The sequence below is a fragment of the Balaenoptera ricei genome, chromosome 17 (assembly GCF_028023285.1).
Source record: "Balaenoptera ricei isolate mBalRic1 chromosome 17, mBalRic1.hap2, whole genome shotgun sequence".
Classification (NCBI taxonomy): domain Eukaryota; kingdom Metazoa; phylum Chordata; class Mammalia; order Artiodactyla; family Balaenopteridae; genus Balaenoptera; species Balaenoptera ricei.
The window spans coordinates 9,757,517-9,782,321 of NC_082655.1; positions in this window are offsets into that span (position 1 = coordinate 9,757,517).

Here is a 24,805-nt window from a genome sequence, read left to right on the forward strand (position 1 = left end):
ATTCACTTACATACTTTCCCCAGGGCCATGGGGATATTTCACCTTATGTTTGTTTAAAACAAGAGGTGTAATAGCTAAAGATTCAGGCTCATTTTCCCTTCTAGGCCAGGAAGCAGCTCGAAGCTTCTTCCACTATTGCCTTTTGAGTACTGTCTCATCAGCATCCTCACCAAGTACCAGGGTCAAGTCTAAGCAGCCCTTCTTGATGGTTATTATTATCTTCATTTTATATGTGGTGAAATAAGTTCGGAGAGCTTACCCACCTCCAGGCCACACTGCTAGCAAGCAGTAGAAATGGGATTCTAATTCAGATTGACTGGACTCTAAGCCTCTGGCTTCACTGCAATGCTCACACCTGTCTTGGATCCTAGGGGCAGCCACGTCTGTACTCCTTTATATGTGGAACGCTAGAGCTAGGAGGACATTCCTTTCTCTCTCTCTCTCTCTCTCTCTTTCTCTCTCTCATACACACACACACACACACACACACACACACACACTCCAAATAGCAACTTTGAGAACTGGGTCCCACTAAAAGGTCTGAGACTGATATTTCTTTATGCTCCTCATAGATAACAAATCTACCCTCTTCTGAGACCTGGGAGAAATCCATCCAGGGCTCACACCTCTTCCCCCACAATCCCAGTAGTCACTAGCTTTGGTAGAGCCGAAAGTTAATAGGGAAAGCTTCAGATTCCAGCTTCATCCATCCTCAAGGGGCCTTTTGCTATTAATTCTCCAAAAGGCTTCAGATTTCTAGCCATGACTGTCTACCCACAGGTCCACTAAAATAATCTGATGGATGAAGGCTGGTCCTGATGAAACCATAGGAATAACTCCTTCATTCTTTTCATGGGAGGTTAAAAAGGTAATTGTATTGACCTCTGAAAGCAAATCCCACCTCCCATTGGAAGGCAGGGCCATGTCCTAATACAGGGTACCTGCTGCTGAGACTTCTGTGCAAGTTGCTGCCATGAATCATAAACCTTTCACCAGCCTTCCTTGAAAGTTTGTCACTCCCCTGCCCTTTCACTTGATGGATGTGCCTGGATCCCAGTGCTATAAATGTTTTGGTAGGTTCTAATTGATTAGCTGAGGCCAGCAGCTTTCATAGATGAGAATCATGGGGTGGATTTCCTGAGTGAGTTCTAATTTTCAAGTGCCCTTAAAAACAGAATTCAGGGGATAATGAATATTCAACAATATCTTTAAATAGGAATACACATTAATAGCAGTGGCCATTATTATTTATAGCATGTCTGCCCTATACTATAATTTTTTTAAACCAATATATATATAGTCATCTCAATAACACTTCATAATAGATACTAGCTATCATTCCCACTTACAGATAACAAAACTGAGACTCAACAGAAGTTGTTACAGAGAGGCATAGCTAAGGTTCAAACCAGTTTGAATAAGTGAATCCTGTGGTCTTTTCATAAACATACATTTTCTTTATTCACACGCAGTTTGTTTCAGCATTTTTGTTATCTCTTATATCTCACTAATTCATTCCTGTACCTTCAAAATCCTACTGTGTTATGAAGCCTAAGTTTTCTATTCAGTTCAACAGTATTTATCAAGTATCTGCTATGTGGAAAATACAATATGGGGTCTTCTGAGCATAAAAAATGATGTTGGACAACATCTTGCATCTTAGGTAGTTTAAATTTTATATCATGTTGTCTTATTTTCTAAATATCCCATCTGTATTAGTTATAAGTTAAGGACACTAACATGTATTTACCACTTACTATGTTCTAGAAAATTTCATATAGTATTTTATTTAATCTTTGCAGCAACTCTGTAACACCCATTTCATAAAAGGAAAATGACTTCCCCCGAAATCACTGAGGTTGGTGCCTCAGGCACAGTTTTAATCTAGATTTCCAGCTCCTCATTTCAGAGAACGTAAACATATGTCACTATCTGGAGGGATTTTTGGTTGTCACAACTTGGATGGGAGGTGCTATTGGCATCTAGTGGGTAGAGGCCAGGTATGCTGCTGAAATTCTACAGTGCACAAGACAGCCACCCACAGCCAAAAATATGGAGCGTAGAATTTGAGAAACCCTGCACTATACTGTATAATATACTATACTATACAATACTATATTTGTTCCTGAGAACAAAAAGATTATAGTTTACAAATGTTTAATGCCAGAAATGACCTTAAAGATTGGTGAGTCTTACTGCTAGTATTTTAATGAATATTTATTGAGCTTCTGTTATGTGTGTGCAAGGTTTTGCTTTACTTATTCGTTCAATTATCCAGTACTTATTGGAAACATAGCTTCTAATCATTGGAAATTACTCATGTATACACGGTGTTCTAATAAGTACAAAAGGGGTCTCTGAATTTGGCTGTTTGCAGAGATAATGTATAGGTGAAGCCATGTGGTTCTTTTAGCATAAATTCAATAGGATACTCTTGTTGTTGTAGTAAAAGAATATTGTCTGAAAATACTGTTTGAATATTTATTCCAGGAGCTTCAAGGAAAGGCAAGAAAGAGAAAGATAGGATGCAATGACATGGTAACTTCCTCCTGTGCAGCAGGTAGAACTGAGCATCTACAAAGTCTGGTGAAACTCAGGGCACAAGCAGTTGTACTTTGCAGCCGAGAGTTTAAGAGTAGCCCTGAGCGGGGAGAGAGCGTTACACTCCCTGCTCCAGAGCACTGCTCAGCTTGACCACCATGAAGGCTTAACATGGTCACCAAGAAGACTCATGAGCTCAGAGAAGTAGGATCTCTAAACAGCTCTGGTGACTAACCACTGTGTCAGTGGTGGGGCCCTCAGCAGGGACTGAAGCAGAGAACTGAGGGGCTGACAGCTCCTGAAGCAAATTTTGTAAGAATTATGTCTCCTGGTATCCATGCCTTCCTACAGTCCCTTCTCACACTGAATCTGGGCTAATCTTGTGACTCACTTTACTAACAGAATGCAGAGAAAGTGACACAGTGCTAATCTGAGATCTAAGCCTTAAGAAAGCCTGAAAGCTTATACTTTTGCCCTTTTGAGTGCCCTGAGCTGCTATGTAAGAAATCCAGCTATCATGCAGTAAAGATAACATGGAGTACAACAGAAAGGTAATCTGGCGAGGCCTTGAGATAAGAAACAGAGAGAGAGGGAAGGAGGGATGGAGGGAGAGAGAGAGAGAGAAGGAGAAGAAGAGGGGGAAGGAGAAGAAAAGCAGCAAGAAGAGGAAAGGGGACAGAGGAGAAGGAAGAAGAGAGGAGGGGAGAGGAGGAGAAGGGACGGAAGGGGAACTTATCTCTCCTAGCATTTTGGTCTTCCTTATTGAGACACCTAACATCCAGACATGTGAGAGGGCCATCTAGGGTGTTCCAATCCAGCAGAGCTCCCAAATGACTGAAGTTCCAGTCAATATCATGGGGAACAGAAGAAGAGCCCGACTGAACCCAATCAACCCACAGACATGTAAGAGATCATTAATTTTTTCTTAATGTCACCAAGTTTTAGGGTTGTTTCTTTGCAGCAACAGACAATGAAAACATATGGACTCACCCATAAATCTGCGAGATATCTCGCTGTCAGCTGGTGGAATGACAGGGGTGACCATCAACTGCTAGGGTGTCAGGGACACTTGTCTGTCAACATCCAGCAGGGTAGCCCAGGTTTGTTCCCATAGTGGCATCAGAGTTCTAGGAGGGTAAGTAGAAATATGCAGAGTCTCTTGAGGTTTGGGCTTAGAAATGGCACAAAGAGTATTTCCCTGTGTTCTATTGGCCAAAGCCAGTCATAAGGCTACTCTGAATCCAAAGCCAAAGAGATAGACTCCACTTCTTAATTAGAAGTGCTAGAAAAGTCACATTGCAAAAAAAAGTATGAATACAGAGAGAGGTGGAAAACTGCAGTCATTTTTGCAACTGACCACATAAGATTAGCCCAGATTATTATAGTCATGTTTGCAAATGATGAAATCAAGGCTTGGTTTAGAGGAGGCTGAGTGACCGGCCCAGGGTCCCACAACAAGTGTGTGATAGATTTGAGATTCCCAGCTAAGCATTTCTTCTCCTGAGTTCAAATTCTACCTCTAACACATCATGCTGCTTCTATGGTTTAGTGATTGTTTTTGGTTTATTTTAGCTCTAGTAATGTTTCCCAAATGAATTTTCAAGTGTAGTCCATGTATTTTGGTGATGCTCCGTAATATAAAAATTGAGGAAATTGGAGGACCTTCAATATGGTGGAGGAATAAGACATGGAGATCACCTTCCACCCCACATATACATAAAAAACACATCTGCATGTGGAACAACTCCTACAGAACACCTATTGAATGCCAGCAGAAGGCCTCAGACTTCCCAAAAGGCAAGAAACTCTCCACATACCTGGGTAGGGCAAAAGAAAAAAGAAAAAACAGAGACAAAAGAATAGGGACGAGACCTGCACCTCGGGGAGGGAGCTGTGAAGGAGGAAAAGTTTCCACACACTAGGAAGCCAAGACACATATTAATCAAACTATTGACAATTAAATACAAAGAAAAAATATTAAAAGCAGCAAGGGAAAAGCAACAAATAACATAGAAGGGAATCCCCATAAGGTTAACAGCTGATCTTTCAGCAGAAACTCTGCAAGCCAGAAGGGAGTGGCAGGACATATTTAAAGTAATGAAAGGGAAAAACCTACAACCAAGATGACTCTACCCAGCAAGGATCTCATTCAGATTCGACAGAGAAATTAAAACCTTTACACACAAGCAAAAGCTAAGAGAATTCAGCACCACCAAACCAGCTTTACAACAAATGCTAAAGGAACTTCTCTAGGCAGAAAACACAAGATAAGGATAAGACCTACAATAAGAAATGCAAAACAGTTAAGGAAATGGTAATAGGAACATACATATCAATAATTACCTTAAATGTAAATGGATTAAATGCTCCAACCAAGACATAGACTGGCTGAATAGATACAAAAACAAGACTTGTATATATGCTGTCTACAAGAGACCCACTTCAGACCTAGGGACATATACAGACTGAAAGTGAGGGGATGTAAAAAGTTACTCCATGCAAATGGAAATCAAAAGAAAGCTGGAGTAGCAATTCTCATATCAGACAAAATTGACTTTAAAATAAAGACTATTACAAGAGACAAAGAAGGAGACTACATAATGATCAAGGGATCAATCCAAGAAGAAGATATAACAATTGTAAATATTTATGCATCCAACAGAGGAGCACCTCAATACATAAGGCAAATGCTAACAGCCGTAAAAGGGGAAATCAACAGTAACACATAAGAGTCGGGGACTTTAACACCCCACTTTCACCAATGGACAGATCAACCAAAATGAAAATAAATAAGGAAACACAAGCTTTAAATGACAGATTAAGCAAGATGGACTTAATTGATATTTATAAGACATTCCATCCAAACACAACAGAATACACTTACTTCTCAAGTGCTCACGGAACATTCTCCAGGATAGATCATATCTTGGGTCACAAATCAAGCCTTGGTAAATTTAAGAAAATTGAAATCATATCAAATATCTTTCCAGACCAAAACTCTATGAGACTAGATATCAATTACAGGAAAAAAACTGTAAAAAAATACAAACACATGGAGGATAAACAGTGTGCTACTAAATAACAAAGAGATCACTGAAGAAATCAAACAGGAAGTCAAAAAATACCTAGAAACAAATGACAATGAAAACACGACGGCCCAAAACCTATGCGATGCAGCAAAAGCAGTTCTAAGAGAGAAGTTTATAGCAATACAATCCTATCTCAAGAAACAAGAACAATCTCAAATAAACAACCTAACTCTACACCTAAAGCAATTAGAGAAAGAAGAACAAAACACCCCCAAAGTTAGCAGGAGGAAAGAAATCATAAAGATCAGATCAGAAATAAATGAAAAAGAAATGAAGGAAACAATGGCAAAGATCAATAAAACTAGTACCTGGTTCTTTGAGAAGATAAAGAAAATTGATAAACCATTAGCCAGACTCATCAAGAAAAAAAGGGAGAAGACTCAAATCAACAGAATTAGAAATGAAAAAGGAGAAGTAACAACTGACACTGCAGAAGTACAAAAGAGCATGAAAGATTACTACAAGCAACTCTATGCCAATAAAATGGACAACCTGGAAGAAATGGACAAGTTCTTAGAAAAGCACAACATTCCGAGACTGAACCAGGAAGAAATAGAAAATATAAACAGATCAATCACAAGTACTGAAATTGAAACTGTGATTTAAAATCTTCCAACAAACTAAAGCCCAGGACCAGATGGCTTCACAGGCGAATTCTATCAAACATTTAGAGAAGAGCTAACACCTATCTTTTTCAAACTCTTCCAAAATATAGCAGAGGGAGGAACACTCCCAAACTCATTCTATGAGGCCACCATCACCCTGATACCAAAACCAGACAAAGATGTCACAAAATAAGAAAACTACAGGCCAATATAACTGATGAACATAGATGCAAAAATCCTCAACAAAATACTAGCAAACAGAATCCAGCAGCACATTAAACGGATCATACATCATGATCAAGTGGAGTTTATCCCAGGAATGCAAGGATTATTCAGTATATGCAAATCAATCAATGGGATACACGATATTAACAAATTGAAGGAGAAAAACCATATGATAATCTCAATAGATGCAGAACAAGCTTTTGAAAAAATTCAACACACATTTATGATAAAAACTCTCCAGAAAGTAGGCATAGAGGGAACTTACCTCAACATACTAAAGGTCATATATGACAAACCCACAGCCAACATCATTCTCAATGGTGAAAAGCTGAAACCATTTCCACTAAGATCATGAACAAGACAAGGTTGCCCACTCTCACCACTATTGTTCAACATAGTTTTGGAAGTTTTAGCCACAGCAATCAGAGAAGAAAAAGAAATAAAAGGAATCCAAATCGGAAAAGAAGAAGTAAAACTGTCACTGTTTGCAGATGACATGATACTATACACAGAGAATCCTAAAGGTGCTACCAGAAAACTACTAGAGTTAATCAATGAATTTGGTAAAGTAGCAGGATACAAAATTAATGCACAGAAATCACTTGCATTCCTATACACCAATGATGAAAAATCTGAAAGAGAAATTAAGGAAACACTCCCATTTACCACTGCAACAAAAAGAATAAAATACCTAGGAATAAACCTACCTAAAGAGGCAAAAGACCTGTATGCAGAAAACTATAAGACACTGATGAAAGAAATTAAAGATGATACAAACAGATGGAGAGATATATACCATGTTCTTGGATTGGAAGAATCAACATTGTGAAAATGACTATACTACCCAAAGCAATCTATAGATTCAATGCAATCCCTATCAAACTACCAATGGCATTTTTCACAGAACTAGAATAAAAAATTTCACAATTTGCATGGAAACACAAAAGACCCTGAATAGCCAAAGCAATCTTGAGAAAGAAAAACGGAGCTGGAGGAATCAGGCTCCCTGACTTCACACTACACTACAAAGCTACAATAATCAAGACAGTATGGTACTGGCACAAAAACAAGTATGGTACTGGCACAAAAACAGAAATATAGATCAATGGAACAGGATAGAAAGCCCAGAGATAAACCCATGCACACATGGTCACCTTATCTTTGATAAAGGAGGCAAGAACATACAATGGAGAAAAGACAGCCTCTTCAATAAGTGGTGCTGGGAAAACTGGGCAGCTACATGTGAAAGAATGAAATTAGAACACTCCTTAACACCATACACAAAAAGAAGCTCAAAATGGATTAAAGTCCTAAATGGAAGGCCAGATACTATAAACCTCTTAGAGGAAAACATAGGAAGAACACTCTATGACAGAAATCACAGCAAGATCCTTTTTGGCCCACCTCCTAGAGGAATGGAAATAAAAGCAAAAATAAACAAATGGGACCTAATGAAACTTAAAAGTTTTTGCACAGCAAAGGAAACCATAAACAAGACGAAAAGACAACCCTCAGAATGGGAGAAAATATTTGCAAACGAAGCAACTGACAAAGGATTAATCTCCAAAATATACAAGCAGCTCATGCAACTCAATGTCAAAAAAACAAACAACCCAATCCAAAAATGGACAGAAGACCTAAATGGACACTTCTCCAAAGAAGATATACAGATTGCCAACAAACACATGAAAGGATGCTCAACATCACTAATCATTAGAGAAATGCAAATCAAAACTACAGTGAGGTATCACCTCACACCAGTTAGAATGGCCGTCTTCAAAAAATCTACAAACAATAAATGCTGGAAAGGATGTGGAGAAAAGGGAACCCTCTTGCACTGTTGGTGGGAATGTAAATTGATACAACCACTATGGAGAACAGTATGGAGTTTCCTTAAAAAACTAAAGATAGAACTACCATATGACCCAGCAATCCCACTACTGGGCATATACCCTGAGAAAACCATAATTCAAAAAGAGTCACGTACCACAATGTTCATTGCAGCACTATTTACAATTGCCAGGACATGGAAGCAACCTAAGTGTCCATCGACAGATGAATGGATAAAGAAGATGTGGCACACATATACAATGGAATATTACTCAGCCGTAAAAAGAAACAAAATTGAGTTATTTGTAGTGAGGTGGATGGACCTAGAGTCTATCATACAGAGTGAAGTAAGTCAGAAAGAGAAAAACAAATACCGTATGCTAACACATATATATGGAATCTAAAAAGAAAAAAAATAGGTTTTGAAGCACCTAGGGGCAGGACAGGAATAAAGACACAGGCGTAGAGAATGGATTTGAGGACACGGGGAGGGGGAAGGCGAAGCTGGGACGAAGTGAGAGAGTGGCATGGACATATATACACAATCAAATGTAAAATAGATAGGTAGTGGGAAGCAGCCGCATAGCACAGGGAGACCAGCTTGGTGCTTTGTGACCACCTAGAGGGGTGGGATAGGGAGGGTGGGAGGGAGACGCAAGAGGGAGGGGATATGGGGATATATGTATACGTATAGCTGATTCACTTTGTTGTACAGCACAAACTAACACAACAATGTCAAGCAATTATACTCCAATAAAGATGTTAAAAAAAATGAGGGAATTATGTTTACATGTCTGTAACTTCGAAGTTCGATGCTGAATGCATTAACCTTTAAGTCAGAAGTATTAACTCCCCCTATTGAGCAGCTGGGCTTGTCACTAAGCTACTCACATGAGTTATTCATCAGTGTGACCTATTAACTTCTAAACAATTGGTTCCAAATGAAAGTTTACACTTACTGCTGAAAAGCTGCAAGGGCACCCTAGAGACTGGACACCTGATGAGTTGATTCACCTTCTTTCTACCATTTCTTGTGTTCATTTTGACAATGTGACTAAAGTTTTTTTAGCTAATTAAAAAAAGATTTTTTTTTTTGGTCCAGTGGGGCTATTGGGGATTTTTTTTTTGGTCCAGTGGGGAGTTGCCTAATGACTACATCTGTGCTTGATGAATTGGCCACCATTATTCAGCTTTTTCTGATGGATAGATCAGATCATGAGGCTTTCTCTCTTTTCCCCTTAGGGAAGGCCTATGACCTGAATGAAGGACCTGAAGCTCTCTCTGCCTCATACCGCATCCACTGGTGTATGTATTGGTCTGAGCTACTTCTGGGGCTTGAATAATGTTCATTGGTTCCCTTTGCTCTGGATCCAGATTTATCACTTCCCTTCACGCTCGACTATGCAGATACAACCAGAAAATGCTTGCTTTTTTAATTTGTTCGTTTGTTCATGTCTATCCCAGGTGACTTATCTACTGATGTCAGCATTTAATGACATTCCAATTTGGACTAAGATTAATTCAATTCATAGACAAAAATGTAAGAGATTGGATCCTTTGTGAAGAAAAGGCCAGAAAACCTAATGCCACCTGATCTGGAGATTTATACACATACACAAGGTCCACACAAGACTGAAAGGTCCCCTGGAGAGACAAAATATGACGGACGTACTCATGACATTTTGAGGCGGTATGCTTACTTTAGCAGTAGAAAGTCCTATGAGGAGCCTAGTGCTTTTAAAGGGGACACTTCCTGGCTCTCAATTAATGGTATGAAGTAGTAGTAGCAGCAGTTGTAAAAGAGATGGTTCCTATCTCAATAAGGCATATGCAGTAGTAGTAGTAGTAGTAGTAGTAACAGTAGTAGTGGTCATAGTCATAGTATTAGTATTGATAGTAATAGTAGTGGTAGTAATAGTTGTAATAGTAGTAGTAGTGGAATGGTAGTAATAACAGTGGTTGTCTCCCTTGTCATTCACAAACATTGTTCCCACCTCCCTGTCTCCACTCATGATGCTTCCTCACTCTTCTCCCTTCTTAAGCTTTTGAAGTTCTAGATATCTTTTCAGCATTCACTGTAAATGTCACCTTTTCCAGGAATCCTTCCTCAGTTATATGAACTGGAAGCAGTAATTTCTGAACTTTCCTCCCACAATTGTCTCATACCTCTCAGAGTCGGCACTGTATAAATATACTGAATCATCTGTTTATGGACCTAGCTTTCCCTTTATGTTGTAAAGAAGGTATTGCCTTCTAACTTTTCTGAATTAAAGTGCTTAGCACAGTATCTTGTCCATAATATGCAATAAAAGTTTGCTGAATTAATGAATAAACAAATAATTAATGAATGCAGACTGAATCCATTGAAGATTATAGTACAGAATAAAAGAAATTCTCAATAGTGAGATTCTTGAATTATCTGGTATGATATTTCAACATATAGCAGGACTCCATGTTACAGAGAGACTCTGCTAGTTAATGTTACATATTCATCCAAATGTATCATGATAAAATCTAATTCTCTCCAGTGATGACTTGAACTAGTCAATATGAATACGTAGATAAGGAGATCTGACTCAGGTTAAATCTTACCAAGGACAAGCACAAATTTGCGAGTCACCACTAAATTGGCACCATTTTAATTGTAATAATTGAAGCAGGTGGTTGAAAACTCAGTTAATGAGCACATTGTCACTCTTCGTTCTGAAGAATAGTACTTAGATATTTGATCCAATACGAAGAGAGTGGTTAACATTTGCCAGAATGTTAGACCTTAGAACTGTTCTTTTTTTAACAGAAACTATTTTTGTGTGTAACTATTCATACGCCTTTTAGAAATTAATGTTTGTTTATACTGTATATGAAATTGGTGTCTATATATTGATCTCAAATCCAGTCACCTTGCTTAACTCTGTTACTATTTTAATAATTTATCATAAAATTCTTGTGTGGTTTCAATATGGATAATCATATCATCTGTTAAAAAAAAAGTCAGTTTAATTTAATAATTTCCAATCTTTTTGCAATCAAGACCATTACATAATAATATTTAACACTTACTCTGAAAGCAAAAATGAAGAAGTCTGGTAATACCAAGTGTTAGAGAAGATGTACAGTGACAGGAATGCTAGAAAAAGTGTCAATTGCTACATCCATTTTGAAAATAGATGACATTGTTTTGTAAGCTGCAAACGTGTTCTATGGTTGAGACATTACCCTCCTAGGTACACATCCATGAGGAAGGAACTCATGCATATATGCAGGACTATTTATAAGGACTCATTTACAAGGTCGAGAAGATATATTCTACATGGCCATTTTGGTTCAATAACAAAATGAAATATTATGAAATCTAAATGAATCTGCTACAGAGGTACATAATATGAATAATTCCTAGTATAATATTGAGTAAAAAACATATTATACTTAGAAATATAATATTGAGTACAACATAAACTGCAAAAATGGCCAACACTGTAATATTCTTTTCATGAACCAAATAAAGCAAAGCAATAAATTTTTAGAAATACAAATAAATGTAATATGATAATTTTGTTTTCAAAAGCAAGGGAATGATCAGTACAAGATTTTGAATAGCGGTGTTTGCATTGGATTAGTTGATGCAGGGGTTTGGAATGGGAAAGGATCAAATAAGTAGATGTAAATGTTAATCAGTGTACTAGTTTCTGTGTCCATGGTAGGCCATAGTAAAACAATTAAACAAATGCATATCTAAATAAAAGGGGACCAGATGGTACACATGGACCAAAAATGAGAGGGTGCCATGACCCAAGGATTATGATTAGTCCAAGACTGTGCACTCAAGTCCAGACAAAGAAGAAGGAATTCCTAAACTCTACCTCTAGTTTGACAAAGTAATCCCTTAAGTACTTATTATTCTCAGAAAACAAATATTCCAGTTTAAATATTATTACTTACGGCAAGAGCTAAGACAACCAATTGAAATTTCAAACTTTTATGGGTTATAGGTTACATTTTATGGGAAATAACAACACTTTATGAAATTTGCAGTCTTACACAAATTCTTTGTACAAGTGACCTTTACAAAGACAGATTTTTTTAAATTAATTGGTTTATTGAGGCATAATTTACATACAGTAAAATTAATCAATTTTAAAGGCTCTAATAGGTGAGTTTTGACAAATATATATATATGAGTGTAACTGCCAACACAATTATGATATAGAATATTTTCTTTACACCCCTCCCCAAATTTTCATGCTCTTTTCCAATGAATTCCCCTTCTTTACACTTGACCCCTGGCAAGTACTAATCTGCTTTCTACAAGTATAGTTTTACCTTTTCTAGAATTTCATATAAATGGAATATGTAACACATAATACTTTGTGTCTGGCTACAGTCACTTAGCATAATACTTTGGGCTTAATTCATACTGTGAAGTGTATTAGTAATTTGTTACTTTATGTTGTTGAGTAGTATTCCATTTTGCAATATACTGTATTTTGCTTATCTGTTCACTACTTGATAGTCATTTGTGTTGTTTCCAGTTTTTCACTATTTTGAATAAAGTTGCTATGAGCATTTGAATAAAAATCTCTATGTGAACTTGTTTTCATTTCTCTGGGGAAATAAATTTGTCATGGGATCACTGGATTTTCTGATAAATATATGCTTAACTTTATAGGAAATTGCCAACCTGTTTTTCAAAGTGACTGCACAATTTTGCACTTCCACTAGCAACGTATGAAAGTTCCAAATACTCCACATCCTCACCAATACTTGATGATTGTTACTGTTCTTTTTTTTAAATTCTAGCCATTCCATTGGGTAGGTAGTGGTATTTCACTATAGTTTTAATTTGCATGTCTTAAGGATGGATAATATTGACCATTTTTTCATGTGCTTATTTGTCATCCATATAGCTTTATTGGTTCATTTGTTTTCTTATTGTTGAGTTTTGTGAGATCTTTGTATATTCTGGAAACAGGTCCTTTGCCAGATATATGTTTGGCAAGTATGTTCTCCCAGTCTGATATTTTCATTATTTTACCGGTTTCTTCTGAAGAGCAAAAGTGCTTCCTTTTTATGAAGTCTAATTTATCAAATTTTTCTTTTATGGCCCATGCTTTTCCTGTCCTGACTAAGAAATGTTTGCCTAATCGAGGGTTACAAAGATTTTCTCCTGTGTTTTCTTCCAGAACTTATATAGTGTTAGCTCTTACATCTAGATCTCTGGATCTATTGTGAATTAATTTTTGCATATGGCATGAGGTAAGCTCAGCGTTCAGTTTGTTTTAGAAAATGGATATTCAGGCATACTAGCAACATTTATTAAATTGTATATCCTCTCTCCAAAGATTTACCATGGAAAATCTGTCAACAATCAATTGACCATATATGCATGGGTCTACACCTGGAATCTACATTTTATTCATTTTCGTATCTTTATGCCAATGCTGTGTTGCTAAGGTCATTTTTAGTACCAGAGAGAACAAGATTTTACATATAAGTCTCCACAATGGACTGAAGTGCAATACTTATATGTTGTAAATATTTCAAACCACCATTTTTTCAGATCTAGTGCAGAGTAATGTCTTTTGTTTTTCTATAATTGTAGAGAAAGTTGGAATATTCTCTCTTTATAAATCTTCTAATATTTCTCACAGATTTCATTTTGGAATACCATTGGAAAGCATTGCAAAGGGAATCAAAACAAGCCTAAGGAAATTAGAAGTGCAGAAGAGAACACTGAAAAATACACTATAAATATTTTTTGTATGTATAGTATTAAGATAGTTACTTTTTCCACCACTTGTTGATTGTCCTGTCTTTCTTTCTCTGATACCTCTGTTTGGTCAAGACATGATACACATATAGATTTTTCTGTACAACTTACTCAATGAAATTAAATAAAGGATGACTAACTGATGAAGTGAATGATTTATTGCACTGCTTATGTTCTCAGCATGTTATAAGTGCTACTTTTTCTGATGCTCCTAGCTAATTAAACCTTAGCATTTTCCCCCCAAATAGTGGCAGTAGTTTAGATGGGTAGATTTTTTGAAAACTCCAAAAAAGAAATCATAGGCCATATCTCAGAATATGCTTAAAATGTGCTCTTTAAATCAGCTGCTGTTTGACTACTGAAATATGAGGGAAGGTCGAAACTAAAATGGTAATTAGAAATCATGTGGGACAACCCACTCATTTTATAGAAATTATCAGTAATGAAAATAATAGCTGTTGAGATACTCTAATCACTTAGATGTATAAAAAAAATAATAAGGGAAGTGATAACACTTTAAATTCACTTAGCACCTTAAAGTTTAAAAAGGAATTCAGTATTCACAACTTGGCTCGATCCTAGTGAAAATAATGTGAAGCTGTATTATTACTTCCATTTTACTGGCAATTATAACAGCTCACATTATTGGGTGTTTACTATGTGCAAGGCACTTTCCTAGTGACTCTATATGAATCAACTTATCTTCACAGCAATTCTCTGAGTTAAGCATTGTTAATATTCTCATTTTTAAAGATGAAGAAAATCAAAAATATTAAATAGCTTGACATAGTTGCCTAGTTAATAACTGACAGATTTAATATTCAAACTCATGCAATCTTATTTTGGAGCCTATATTATTAACAACACTCCCAGATGAAAAGAAAGCCACAGACTTCTAGCCTAAAAATTAGTTTCATTCTCCTGGCTAGGAAGTAACTGATCTAAGATTTTCAACCTCAATTGGCTGACAGCAAGGGGTTGGCTAAAAAGTGCCTTTGGTTTTTAAGTGAAAATAAAAGATACATTTTTCATTTTTCACCAAGAACATTATTGAACAACGTATTCCCCCTTTTGTTTCACTACCTTCTGCCATTTTTCAGGCAACTTCATAATTCCATCTTCCCAAAACTTTTTGTCTTTTTGAGCAAAGAACTGTTCCAGGTGCCTTTTACAGTCTTCCAGGGAATTAAAATTTTTTCCATTAAATTTTGTAAAGACCAAAATAAATGGAAATAAGGTGGATGAATCAGAACTACCCAGGCAAGCTGTAACAGTTTTTGCCTGGTCATCAATGAAACATGCGGTCTTGAGTTATCCTGATGGAAGGTTATGCATTTCCTGTTGACTAATTCTGGACGCTTTTCGTCAAGTGCTGCTTTCAGTTGGTCTAATTGGGAGCAGTACTAGTTGGAATTAATCGTTTGGTTTTCCGGAAAGAGCTCATAATAGAGGACTCCCTTCCAGTCCCACCATATACACAACATCACCTTCTTTGGATGAAGACCGGCCTTTGTTGTGGTTGGTGGTGGTTCATTTCGCTTGCCCCACAATCTCTTCCATTCCACATTATTGTACAGTATCCACTTTTCATTGTCCATCACAATTTGTTTTAAAAACGGAACGTTTTCATTACGTTTAAGTAGAGCATCACATGCGGAAATACGGTCAAGAAAGTTTTTTCCGCTTAACTTATGTGGAACCCAAACATCAAAGCGATTCACATAACCAAGCTGATGCAAATATTTTCAACTCTTGATTTGGATATTTTGAGTATGTCAGCTATCTCCCATGTTGTATAAGGTTGATCGTTCTTATAATGTCTCGATTTAATCGCTATCAACTTCAACTTGTCTACCCGACCGTGGAGCATCGTCCAGTGAGAAATCTCCAGCATGAAACTTCGCAAACCACTTTTGACACGTTCGATCAGTCACAGCACCTTCTCCATACACCACACAAATCTTTTTTTGTGTTTCAGTTGCATTTTTACCTTTCTTGAAATAATAAAGCATAATATGCCGAAAATGTTGCTTTTTTTCTTCCAGCTTCAATATTAAAATGGCTACACAAAAATTCACCTATTTTGATAAGTCTTTTTTTTTAAATGCACGCTGACATGACAGCTCTCACATACAATCTAACAAAATTGTTTCCAATGAAGTTAAAGACAACTAAGTGTTACTAGAGCCATCTTACAGAAAAAACAGAACGAACTTTTTGGCCAACCCAATACCTGTTTCTTCTACCTTTTCAAGGAGAGAATAATTTCTCTGGGGGGATAAAGTGACTCATCACATTGTATTTATATACAAAAATTTAGCAATTTAAGCCAAGAAATTTATAGTCCATTCTTTGATTTCTAAGTTACTATATTTTGTTTTTTGTTTTTAGGATATCCATTTAACCTGTCTTTGTCATGCTGTGCTACACGTTGGAATCAACAGGTGAGTTTGTTAAGCACAACAGGTTTAACACTTTGTAGTGTTCTTCTTGGCTGAACTTTGGCCTTGGCCTCTACAAGTGCTGAGGTGCCATTGAAAGGTTTCCATCCTAAGTTTCATGGGGCATCTCTATTTTGCTTCCTCTCCCCACCATGAACAAGGACCCCATCATGGCAATAGAAGGATTTTGCCTGTAACTAAGAGAAAAGGAATTCACGCTGTTCTGCACAGAGAAGAGAATTTACCTCAAGAAACATCTTGATGCTAAAAACTAGATCACTCTTTTAGAGACTCCTACTTATCTATAGTCAAAATTGCTATTTGATTCTAGTTTTCCAGATAAGTCCAAAGAAAAGAAAAAGAAAACAAACAAACAAAAAAACAAGACAAATGAAAACTCACCATATCTCTGTCCAAGGATTATTTGCTATTCTCAGGGACAAAAGTTATGCCTTATATTCATCTTTGGGAAACCAGATCCTAAGAGTGTACCTGGTATGTATAAATTCTCAATCAACATTTGGTGATGGATGAGGAAGATGACTTAAGATACCACAAGCTAAGTTCTTGGCATACATTAGGTTATTTAATGCTTACCTCTTGGGCTGGATGGCATTATCCCCATTTTATAGATGAAGAAACCTCAAAAAGTTGACTTCCTCCAAAGCCATACAACTCCTCTAGAAAAAAAAAAACAAAAGAAAAGAGTGGGGCAAAACAGAATGGAGAAAGAAAGCATTAAAGGAAGGGGAAGTGGAAAAGTTTGTAGACATTTGTTTTTCAGTAAATAACTATAGATAAATACGAATTGCTGTAGTCATTGTTCTAAATTACTGCAGACACATTAGTTATATTCTTTAGACTATTAGAGTAAAGCGACTAATTAGGTGGCAAAATGGTTTCTTCTTGGCTTCCACCACAATTTCACCTCTGTGATACTAAACTGCAGAGATTTGGCCCCAATAATAACACTCAGAATTATCTACATACAAATATACACCTTCACACACACACACACACACGCACACACTCACACGGGAAAATGAACAAACCTATGTTTACCTCTCAAGTAAACAGTTCACACCATCTGTAATCGTCACTAAAAGTAGAATGGTATTGGAGCGGGTTTGCTAGTTAAAGCACTGGTTTTGGAATTGCATAGATATGAATCTATTTGCACACTTCTTTGTTCATTCAGTATTTGTTGTTCAATACCATGTGCCAGGCACAAGAACGACAGGAGTGAACAAAATGTTTATAGTTCCTGCCTTCAAGAAAGCACAGACAGGTAGTGAGACAATTAAACCTGCAATTGTCATAAAGGCCGTGTATGCTGTGATAATGAATTTTTAGAGAGTGCAGAGATACCCAAGGAAATGAGAACTGAAATGAAACCTGAAGGAGAAGTAGAAGTGAGCCAACTTGGGACTGAGAAATGGAAAAATGTAAATCCTGGGTCCACAAAGAGAGTTAAACTCTGTAACCTCAGTTTTTATGTCTATAAAATGGGGGTAATAGAAGCTATCTCAGAAGGACCTGTTAGGATTAAAAATAATATGAATTTGCTGATGACTGAGCCTGACCCAGTGTGCACACTTACTGGTTGTTTTCACTGCTCAGTGTGCTGTAGAGGCAACTCCCATTCTGCTGGCTGTGCTCATGGGATGTTAGATGTTACCGATAAACCCTGAATTATTATTCCACTTAATCCACAGCTTTGTTAAATTAGCAAAATTCAATAACTGACAAGCTGTAACAAGGGAAATTTTGCAGAAGACTTTGGACAATAATAGCTGGGCATCCATAATAAACATGTGTGTCCCCACTACATAGAACCATGCCTGACACGCAGGAGATACATCATAAATGTTTGCTGAATAAATTGATACTCCTTTATCAGGAACCCAGATCTGTTACCAAAGAAGAACTCGTTTTAAATTTTTAATGCTCATCAGTTTTTGTTAATAAATAGACAATGTACACAACTATTCCTAGCCCATCAATTGGGAAAAAATGTAAAGCCTAAGTCTTCTCTGGAATATGCAAATTTTAAAATTATCCAGTTAAATGAATATAATTATTTCCAGAATGGATTGAATTTTCAAAAGTGAGAGTTAATATTTGTAGAGAAAAGTTAAGCATTGGAAAATGCTACCTGGCATTTTTTTCCTGCAATTTATTTTTCTTTTAATCCATTTTTGCTTTTTATTGGGTTTGCTTTGCAGAGCACACCATTATGATTAAATTTTGATTTAAATAACAGAATTAGTTCTACCATTGTGTCAAGTCTGAGGGAGGAGTGAATCTACCATATTGATGTTTATGATTTTCTTCGTAGCTGGAATCAGTAGTAATAAAAGTTTATCCTTCAAATGCAAAATGTTGGTTTACTATGCTGTACCAGGGGAAAGACTAGGGAGTTTTACTTCTTCTTGACTGTTAACGAAGAATCTAAAGGTATTGCAGCTTGATTTGCGAAATATTACACATATATAAATGTACGCACAAAACTAGTTATTTATAGATAGAATTCAGTGTCACTCAATTGGTTTTACTTAAAATACCTACAATTAGTCAGCTCTAGTTTCCAAATATGCCAGATTTTAAAAGATGTAATTGTGGCATGGCCTTTTATGTCCATATTAGGGGAAATATTTTATATTTGGGCAAGGTATTTTGTTTTAATGAATTTATAAAGAGATCACACTTGTCCCTGGTTTAAATAAGCAAGCAGTCCTAAAATTTCCCTGTTAATCTGTCAATCCTGGTTTATCTCCTTCATCGCTACATCTTCAACAATTAGTATGTTCCCTAGTATTTATTTATATACTTCTAAATGAGATACTGAAATTTCTTTTAGAAAATAGTTCTTGGCTCTCTGCTATGAGAAAGGAAAACTAAGCTTTTCTATAGATACAACCTCTTATTTCCCCTCCCCAATACCTCCCAGTAGGTAGCTATATCACAATTATTTGTTAACTTCATCTTCAGAATTTACATAATAATGACTGAACAAATGTTATTCTTTGCTGAGCTGAGTAATGCCATATGATTATATCTCCTCTCTTGACAACCTTTCTTTTATCTGGGAGCTAATGCTCCATCACATCTTCTACACACCTAGTGATATTCCACAGGAAATATTAATAATTTCCACAGGCTGAAACATTAGCCCTCTCTTTCCCTCAGAACAATCTCTAAGCCATCATTACCATCGGGTCTAATTACTCCGCTGCCTTGTGTCATCTGTCAATTTCTCTGGACCATCATTATTGGACTTCCCTACCTACACTGCTTTCTAGCCTAGAGCCAAAATCATATGCCTTTTTCTTTCTTTGTGTACTTCCTTAGATTGCTGATTATTTTCTCTAATATATTCCTACAGACAGGTATTAGTAAATAAATTTTTATATCTTTGCACACTTGAAATTTTCTTTTTGCTCCTTTCACATTTGATCGTTAGGATGACTGTGTAGAGAATTCTAGATTGAACTTATTTTTATTCAAAATATTGAAAACATTGCTATTCTCTTCCTAACTTACAGTATTATTGTCAAGAAGATGGCTGCTTTGTGAATTTTTGACCCTTTGTATGTGACTTGTCTTACTTTTTTGGGAGATTTAAGTATCTCTTTATCTTTGCTATTCTGAAAATCTTTAATGGTATGCTTGATGTTTGCTTCTTTTTTTCCCATTCAGTGCTAGTCACACACTGTACCGGAGACTTGTGTTTTCAAAACTGGGAAATTATAATGTATTTTTTTGGTTATTGTTAATTTTCTCTTTCCTGTTTTCTCGGTTCGCTGTCTCACTCTTTTGTCGTTTCAAACTCTTATTCATTGAATGTTGTACCTCATGGAATGATGCTCTGAGAATGATGTTCTGATTTGCATGTACTTCCTCTGTCTTATCCCTTGGCTTATTTTCTGGGAAATTTTCTCAATCTTATTTTCCAATGTTTCTAATGATATTTTAATTTTGGCTATTGGATTTTTATATTTCCAGTGCTTTTAAAAACGTATTTGATTGTTTCTTTTTTTTTTCCTAACATTCTGTTCTTTTTTCATGAAGCGACATCATCTTTTAGCTCTCCGGTTATTGATTCTAGTTGGGGGTATTGTGTGTGTAGAGGGGTAGTTTACTTTTTCCTAGGATATGATTTCCATTTCTTTCAGTTTCCTTTTTGTTCTATTATTTTGGTCTTTGGCATATGTTGGAGATTTTGAAAAGCTGATTAGAATCTCTGTGTTTATAAGATGGGCTTGTCTACTGTTAGGCTTCACTGTATAGTGATCAAAATCAGTATCAGTTTTCTGCCTATAGAATTTCGGGAGTCTGACAAACTTTCATTCTGTCTAGTCTCTGACCCTTTGAGTCCAGGCTGGTAGCATTTCTGCTCACACAACATTCTCAAAAGCCATATGGATCTCCTGTGTATGTCACCCAGATTGACATCATTAGATAAGAGGGTCCTCCACAGATCCTTCCAGAATGATCCCTATTCCTATTCATCTCTATTCCTGGCTTCTGCTGGGAAGATTTATTGGATTCATCATTCACATACCTAATCTCTTTGGGAAGAGATTCCCTAGCCACATTGGTCATTTCTCCAGAGTATGCTTTTCCAACAGTGAATTTCCTAATTTTAGCATCCTTTGCCATTTAAATGGGAAGGGAGCCTCTTAAATCATCAAGCGCTGGTTCCTTTTTGCTTAACAGTTTCTTCTTTAGTTTATCCCTTTCCTCTCACGTTTTACTATAAGCAGCACAGAGAAACCAGGCTGCGCCTTCAACAATTCCAAAGCATCTTTTTTTTTTTAACATCTTTAATGGAGTATAACTGCTTTACAATGGTGTCTTAGTTTCTGCTGTATAACAAAGTGAATCAGCTATACATAAACATATATCCCCATATCCCCTCTCTCTTGCATCTCCCTCCCTCCCACCCTCCCTATCCCACAAAGCACACAAAGCACCGAGCTGGTCTCCCTGTGCTATGCAGCTGCTTCCCACTAGCTATCTATTTTACATTTGGTAGTGTATATATGTCCATGCCGCTCTCTCACTTCGTCCCAGCTTACCCTTCCCCCTCCCTGTGTACTCAAGTCCATTCTCTATGTCTGCGTCTTTATTCCCATCTTCTACATTTTTAAGTACTTGTTACAGCAAATTCCCTTCTTGGTGCCAAAATCACTGAGACTGTCCCCACTTATAGTAACCTCTAGCTTTTTTTTTTTTTTCTCTATAAAGTAATCCACTGATATTACTTACCTTAGAGGAGTAAGAAAAGAAAAACTGTATTTCCATCATTTTGGTGGCAGGGGCAGACTTTTCCCAAATCTCACTTTTTTCAGTCCTGTGCCTCCTCTTCCCCCTCTACTCTGCCTGATCTCAATGAAACTCAAACTTCTCATGTCCAGTTTCTCCAGAAAACAAATCTGCAGTCTCCTTCAGGGCCAGTGGGTGTAGGATATGACTGGCTTTGTGTATACATTCAAGTTCCTTTCATCAGGTCCCACACCTCTGCCTTTGGGTGTGATTTGTACTGTCAGATTCTCATCCTTGTGAGGCTTCCGGAGGTGAAATGGGGTATCCTTACTTAGTACCCCATTGAGGAACCAATGGTAGAGTTTGTACTCCCCTGCTCCTGCAGTCACTGCTTCTCTAATCACTATTTTCTTAAATATACAGAGGTTTCTCTTCTACTATTCCCCATCTTCTCTGTTTTTTTGGTACTTTACATTAAAAAAAATACTTACATTTAAGGAGCTTCGAGGAGAAGTGGTAATAGATGTATTGATATGGTTAATCTTGCATATTGAACTAGAAGTCTATACTTTTTAAAAGATGACCATGAAGAAGAAAAAAAAAAAGATGACCATGAACATACCCTTAGCCTAATAGCACAAAAAATTTAAAGAAAAAAATTTGTATTTTGCAATTTATACATCTCTGTCATATAATGTAATGTGCTTATGTGTGACAATTCTTGTAGCATATCCTATTAGCATCCCCACAGATGAATATCTTTACAGATGAGAAGATAAAAGCTATAGAGATATTTTTTCAATAACTAAATTTTATTTTTTTTCTGGGTTAACTGTAGAGATTAAATTACACTCGAGCTCATGCATCCAGGATTCAAAGTTAGGTATGACTAAAGGTGACTATTTTTACCTTCTATCATATCGATGTCTGGTTACCTACAAAGACAAACAAAATAAGTGCTCAGGGCACCAATGAATCTGGAGCACACACACATACATACATATGCATGTATTAATCTGGGCCCTTTGGGAACAGGTGTGATTAGATGCAAAAGAAATTTATTGGGGAAAAGACCAGTGAAGGTTAAAGAGGAGAGAGGTGGAGGAGGTGGGAGAGCATTCAGACTGGAATGCAGGTCTGATACCTTAGAAGGAGGGGTGGAGGAAGGGGTAAGAGGAGTCCCAGTCAATAGCACAGTTCCAAGAAGTGTTCTGTCAAATTGCTATGAGTCCTCAGACCAAACCTCAAGTCACCCACTAGGAGTCCCAATGGGCCTAGGTTAGTATCTCCTTTATTTTCAGTCATTGGCTAAACTTGGTTTTAATAGAGATAGAGTGGTGGATCTGTACTAATTAATTAATAGAGACACAGTGGGGACAACAGCTGGATCATCAGCTATATTTGCTTCCTGTAGCAGGACATCTGAGAGGCGTATATTCATGACCACTTGACGCAATAATTTAAAAAACGAGATATTTTATTTGTTACGTAAAATTTCAATAATTGTCATAAAAATCAGGGATAGTTTTGTCTTTCTTACATTTATTCTACAGAATAATAGCTTTAAAAATTTATATCAAGTTGGGGTGAATCCTGTAATCTATTCAGCCTTTAGGGTTTTTATTAGTCTCTGACTAATAAAGACAACAAGAATCACTTTGTTTTCTCTCTTTCTTGATGTATTTTATCTTACTTGACAATATTTCTTATCTCACTTATCTCACTTGACAATATTTCTTTGCCGACAGCAATGCCCAGGAATGGGCTGTGTACCTATGTCGCCTTAACAGATGCCGGCAATATCTGTAAGATGATGTATGGAGGATTGACTTGCTGTTCTTATAGCTGATGATGCTTCTTTCAGAAACTGGAGGGGAAAGTGACTGCTCTTGATAAAAGGAAAAGAGAAAAATTACAGCTTATTCAGGCTGAGAAAACGAAGTGAATAAGTTGTTCTATCACAAAGTGACATCTTGGCCTGGACCTCTAAACCTTTCTGAGTCTTCATGTCCTTGTCAATAAGAAGAAAAAGTAGGAGTGTGTATAATCTCTCACATGCCTCCCAGCTTGAATGGTGTGGGACTCCAGCTAAGGCTTGGTTACTCTAAGGGTGAGCTATTTTTCTCACTGATTGCTTCTATTCTCTGCCTCGACCATACTGTAGTTTTTACGTAGTAGTTCCAGTGAGGAGGAACATCTGGCATACTGCTTAACAGCACTTATTTTTAGCCAGTGATAAGCTTCAGATGTTGAATTTTTTAAAAAAAATCTCTGCTTCATGCAGTATAAGAATTTGTTCACTTCCCCATTCTTTCCAGTGCCTGATCCCCTTCCCCCAGTGAAACACCATTTGTAAGTTCATATTTGGAAAAGTTTCTCTTTTTTCAATTTTCTCTTGATGGACAATTCGGACAACACTGTTAGAACTGAAGCTCTGGGAGAAATATCCAGATTGATGGGCTAATTTAGTTGGTCTAAATCTGCACTTTTATTATACAGTGCTGGGAGGGGGCAGGATGGGGAACCAGCTGGGCAAAGCATCTCTTCAATAATTTGAAGAGAATCTGTCATTCCTCCTTTGGTGTTGATCACTTTGTATTACATGTATTTGTTTACTTGTCTATCTTCCTAACTAGACTATTAGTGCCTTGAGGTCAAGAACTATGTCTTATTCATCATGCCATTCACATCACTAAGCACAGTGCCTGTCACAAAACAGATAGTTGGTTATGTTTGCTGAGTAATGACTGAATGGATGAATGAATGAATTTAATGAATAAATGGTTAAAGACTTTGTGGCATTACAGTCTACAAAGATTCCCAAGAGATCATTCAATATTTTCCCTATCCTCGGGCTTGACTTTTTAAATGGGAACTCTTTTGTTATTTTCAAAAGCTCTTTAATCTAGTCTGTTCCAAGTACTGTTCAACATGCTAAGGATACAGCAGTGAATTTGAAAGATTGGGTCCTTGCCTACCTGACATTTAGGTTCTAGCAGGGAATTAGAGAATAACCTCATTAAAAATGAACAAATATTA